This window comes from Hordeum vulgare, chromosome 1H, assembly GCF_904849725.1.
Source record: "Hordeum vulgare subsp. vulgare chromosome 1H, MorexV3_pseudomolecules_assembly, whole genome shotgun sequence".
NCBI classification, from domain to species: domain Eukaryota; kingdom Viridiplantae; phylum Streptophyta; class Magnoliopsida; order Poales; family Poaceae; genus Hordeum; species Hordeum vulgare.
The window spans coordinates 276,148,302-276,154,249 of NC_058518.1; positions in this window are offsets into that span (position 1 = coordinate 276,148,302).

Here is a 5,948-nt window from a genome sequence, read left to right on the forward strand (position 1 = left end):
CCGGAACCGTAGTCTCGTGGGCCGAATGCACCTCGACCCGAGGCTGCTCCTGGACCGGAGTATCATGGGACGAATGCCCGTCAACACCAGGCTCCTGGAACGGAGTCCCCGTAGTCTCCTCCGCAAACGAGTCGACCATAGTAGTCCTATGCTCGGGTGAATGAGCTGGTGGTGGTGGCGAGGACGGCTCAACAGTCCTCCTGGATCTTCCGCGGCCACCACCTCTCCCTGTACCCTTCCCCTTCTTCCCTACCCGACCAGCACCTCTCCCAGTGGGCAATGCTGCCAACGAAGAAGAACCCATTGGGCCCTGGAATTATCAACGTTAGAAGCATGTTCTTTCTTTGCATAATCTGCCGGGGGGAGATTGAGTGGAATGACAAATACAGGCCAACAACTGTATTGGGTTGCCGTCATGCTGAAGGGATTAAAACAATCCGTGGCGGTGCAGACTCGAGGATTCCTTGGATCTGCCGCTTTATCCTGATGCAATCCATCGAAATGTTTCCACGCTTCCCCATCCGATGTGTGTACCATCATCTTATTCCCATCCGCGTCTAGTTCGGTTCTTTTGCCCAATTTGTGCCATGTCATCTGTCTGGCTGTCTCTTCGAGCATGAAAATACGTTGAAGTCTTGGTACGATTGGCATATACCAAAGAACACTAACTGCGATTTTGGTCTGCCACTTCTCACCCATACCGTTGTATACCACAAGATACCTGCAAGACTCGCAATTGGGACAATAGTCCATGTGTGCATATTCCTTCCTAAATAAGACACATCCTTTCTCACATGCATCTATCTTCTCATAGGCCATCTTAAGTACACGAAGTATTTTGTCCGACTGGTACAGGTTTGCAGGCATGACATGGCCTTTGGGTAGGAAGCGTCCAAATAGTGTCATCATCGCGTCGTAGCATTCTCTTCCCAAGTTGAACTGAGCCTTGAGAGCCATTACTTGTGCAATTGCATCCAGATGACAGAGCTGAGTGTGCTCATGGAGAGGACGTTTTGAAGACTCCAACATTTCATAAAAGGCCTTTGCAGATTCCTCCATCTCATCTTCCGAATCCCGAGCATCATCAAAGTCTTTCACCATGTCTTCGATCCTGGTACCATGCTCGGCCGTGCAACGACGGACCACCTCAGCTCTTGTGTGTTGTATAGACTCACCATGAAATGTCCACATCGTATAATTAGGCTTAAAACCCCTCCTCTGCAAGTGTTTAATCATTACATCCTCTGTCGTCTTTTTATAGTTGTCGCATCCAGGACAGGGGCAATAGTTTCTTTCCTGGCCATTTGCGAATGCGGCTTTCACAAATTCCTTTGTTTTTACAAACCATTCTTTCGTCATCTCTTTCTGACTAGGGTGACCGGTATACATCCACGCACGATCACTCATCTTGCGTAGCTACTAAAGACAGAAGAAATATATTTATATATAATTTAGCATTTATATTCATCGGTTAATCAGGTTCGCCATTTTTATTGCGTCCAGGCAACGTACACGCTAATAGGTAAAGATAGGTCCTAATCCCACCCGAGTATGTGTAGATTGGTTTCGTTTTCCCATGCTCTGCTCCAGATCCAACGCAAAATTTTGGCAGCACCTCCCCGCTGTTCTCCTGATACACGTCTCCGCAATAAACAGAGAGGATGTGCATCCGGAGAACAACAGGGAGGCACTGATGAAATTCTGCATCGGATCCAGAGCACAACATACGGGAAAACGAACCCAATCTATACATACTCGGGTTGTCCATGGATAATGTTGGACAATTCGAAAGGATGGCGGTTATAAATATGCAAAGACATGCATATTTATAGATGTCGCCCTTTCGAACGGGAGACGCATACTGGTCACGCATACTAATAAATTAATTTAATTACCTAAATCTAGAAAGTTTCATCCGGAAACCGAGCCACAGTAAATGAAGGGGCGGGGAGGAGATGAAATTTGTACTGACCCACCAATGCAGGGGCGGAGCTCGTACAACGCACGGGCAGGTCTTCGCACAGCAGACCTCACAGCGACGAGACAACTATCACATGTAAATCCACCCGATCAACACAAATATTCTAATTATGTCATTTTATAGCTAAATGGGATAATTATCTCATTGTTGGGAAAATAAGGTAAGGAGAATAATAAAGAGGAGAAGAAAGAGGAGGAGGAGGAGAAGAAGAAGAAATCAAGAAGAAGGACAAGGAGGAGGAGGAGAAGAAGGAGGAGAAGAAGGAGAAGGTATTTTTCTTCTTCTTCTTCTTCTTCTTCTCCTCCTCCTCCTCTCCTTTTGTCCTCCTCCTCTCTTCTTCTTCTCCTTTCACGGGAAATTTCGGCATGACATGTCCCAATTCCAAATATCACGTGTCCAAATCACATGTCCACATATGACATGTCCACTTCAAATTTTCATCTAATAGGAAGAACAATATAGAACTTGAAGCAAAATGCAAGAGTCTTTTTTCTTCGCAATATTTGAACTAGTGTTAATCAATTCTGTTTTTTTTTCTTTAAATAGCCGATATGAAACTTGAAGAAAAATTTGCAACCTAATAAAAATTAACCTAAGTAACTTAACCTAAGAACCTAATAAAAATTAACCTAAGTAAATTAGCTAAATTAACCTAAACAACTTAAAGTAAGAACCTAATAGCAACAAGAACCTAATAGCAATAACCTAACTAAATTAACCTAAGTAACTTAACTTAACTAAATTACCCTTAGCAAAGAGGCAAAAAGAGGAAAGGAGGGACGGAGGACTTACAAGGGGCTAGGGGAGACGTCAGCGACGAGGTGGAGCTCGGGGCAAATGTCGGCGGCAAGGTGGACCAGGGGCACAAAGAGGAGGGGCGGTGGTGGAGCAGGGGGTCGCAGGGAAGAGGGGGCGATGGTGGAGCAGGGGAACGGAGAGGAGGGGGCGGTGGTGGAGCAGGGGCACGATGGTGGAGGAGGGGGTCGCAGGGAGGAGGAGGGACGAGCTCGGGCGGCGGGTCACGGGGAGGAGGGAGGAGGGAGGACGAGCTCCGGCGGCGGTGCAGGGAGAGAGTCGGGGGCTGTGGTGAGCCGTTATGGGGGAGAGAGAGGGGGTGGTGTGGGGGTTGACGACGTTAGATCTAGTTGCCTCTTTGCCATCTGCCCCCGACGACAAAGTGGTAACAGGCTGACGGCAAAGAGGTGGACCGTTATGGGTTAGAGGGCGGTGTGGTGTGGGTTCTTTGTCGTCTGCCTGCATGTGCTTTGCCGTCAGCTCGCAGACGGCAAAGAAGCAGCAGATGGCAAAGATGATGTTTGCCATCAGCGTGCTCTTTGCCGTCAGGTTTTGGGTAGCTGATGGCAAATAGTGTCTTTGCCATCAGCCAGCAGACGGCAAAGAAGCAGCTGGTAGCAAATTCTCTGATTCCAGTAGTGTATGAAGTCTATCCCATCAATGCTGATACCAACTCCTCTACGTCCTAGGTTGGTCCTTAACACTGCTCCAGGGGTCTGTACTGCCATTTGACCATCTAGGTGTGTAGGTTTCCAACCACTCTTTGTAGCAAACTTTTGGGTGAAAAAAGAATGCGAAGCACCACAATCAAACAATACTGTTGCTGGAGTGGAGTTGACAAGGAACGTACCCAGAATGCAGTCTAGGTCTTCCTGGGCTCCCTCGGTGGAGATGTGATTCACGCGTCATCTGTTGTGGTACTGCTGGTTGCGGGGAGCCTGATTCCTGTTTGGTGCTCCATGACCTTGTCCTTGATTTGGCGCATTGGGACGCGGTGCATCGGGCTTCTTGTTGGGGCATTGCCTGGAGTAGTGCCCGGGTTGACCACACCCAAAGCAGGTGGCCTGCCCAGGGTTGTTGGGCTTGCCCCCACTCTTGTTGGGCGGGTTGTTTGCCGGCTTGGGGTTGGCAGGCTGCTGACGCTCAAAGCTTGGGCGAAATGCAGGAGTCTTGTACTGTTGCTGCTGATAGTTAGGCCTTGCCGGGGCGGACTGCCACGGACGAGCCCTCTGGTTGCTAGAACTACCACTTCCCATCAGCATGTGTTTGCGAGTATCATCCATAGCACGATGCTTGTCTTCCAGCATGAGAGCCTTATTCATCACGTCACAGAAGCTCTGGCAGTCACACACAACAAGATGATATTGCAGCGACTCCTAAAGTCCTTCCATAAAGCGTTCCACCTTAGCGGCTTCAGTGCTGACATCATCAGGCGCATACCTCGACAAGAGGTTAAACTTCTGCCGGTACTCCTTGACTGTGCTGTTGCCTTGCTTTCGTGCACGGAACTCCCGATTCTTGATAGTCATCATCCCAGGGGGAATGTGAGCAGCATGGAACCCATTCTTGAAGATAGCCCAAGTGATAACCTGCGGGCCTTTCATAATATAGAACCCGTCCCACCAAGCCCTCGAAGTGCCTCCGAGACAGTGAGAGTCATAGAGAACCTTCTCATGATCGTCGATGCACTTAACCAGTGCGAGGAGGTCTTCAATGGTGCGGATCCAGTCATCGGCATCCAGGGGCTCAGTTGTCTCAGTGAATATTGGAGGTGTAGCCCTCATGAGCTTAGACAGTGTGGAGTGACCATTGCCATTTCTGCCCTGCGGCGGGTTGTTCACTAGGGCCTGAGCTATCCGCTGAACGGCGGCGTTGTTGGCTTGTCATTCCTCTCGAAGAGCCTGAAGGAACTGAGCTACAGTCAGGTTCTCCGGAGGAGGCGGTGGCGGGGGAATATCGCCGTGCTGCTTGATGACCCACAAGTATAGGGGATCAATCTTAGTCCTTTCCATAAGTAAGAGTGTCGAACACAACGAGGAGGAGAAGGCTCTGATAAACAGTTTTCAGCAAGGTAATAACTGCAAGCACTGAAAGTAGCAGTAACAAGTGATGGTGTAGTGAGGTGAATCGTAGCAAGCGAAAAGTAACAAGTAGTAACAATGGTGCAGCAAGTGGCCCAATCCCTTTTGTAGCAAGGGACAAGCCTGAACAAAGTCTTATAAGAGGAAAAACGCTCCCGAGGACACACGGGAATTTCTGTCATGCTATTTTCATCATGTTCATATGATTCGTGTTCGTTACTTTGATAGTTTGATATGTGGGTGGACCGGCACTTGGGTACTGCCCTTACTTGGACAAGCATCCCACTTATGATTAACCCCTTCGCAAGCATCCGCAACTATGAAAGAAGAATTAAGACAACGTCTAACCATAGCATTAAACTAGTGGATCCAAATCAGCCCCTTACGAAGCAACGCATAGACTGGGGTTTAAGCTTCTGCCATTCCAGCAACCCATCATATACTTACTACTCCCCAATGCCATCCTCTAGGCCCAAATATGGTGAAGTGTTATGTAGTTGACGTTCACATAACACCACTAGAGGAAAAGACAACATACAACATATCAAAATACCGAACGAATATCAAATTCACATGACTATTATTAGCATGACTTATCCCATGTCCTCAGGAACAAAAGTAACTACTCACAAAGCATAATCATAATCATGATCAGAGGTGTAATGAATAGCATCAAGGATCTGAACATAAACTCTTCCACCAAGTAATCCAACTAGCATCAACTACAAAGAGTAATCAACACTACTAGCAACCTTACAGGTACCAATCGGAGTCGTGAGACGGAGATTGGTTACAAGAGATGAACTAGGGATTGGAGAGGAGATGGTGCTGATGAAGATGTTGATGAAGATGCCTCCCCTCCGACGAGAGGAGTGTTGGTGATGACGAAGGCGACGATTTCCCCCTCCAGGAGGGAAATTTCCCCGGCAGGATCGTCCTGCCGGAGCTCTAGATTGGATCTGCTCAAGTTCCGCCTCGTGGCGGTGGCGAAACCACGAAAAAGCTCTTGATTGATTTTTTCTGGAACGAAACCCTTCATATAGCAAAAGAGGGGGGCCAGTGGGCCGCCAGGGTGCCTACAAGCCCTGTTG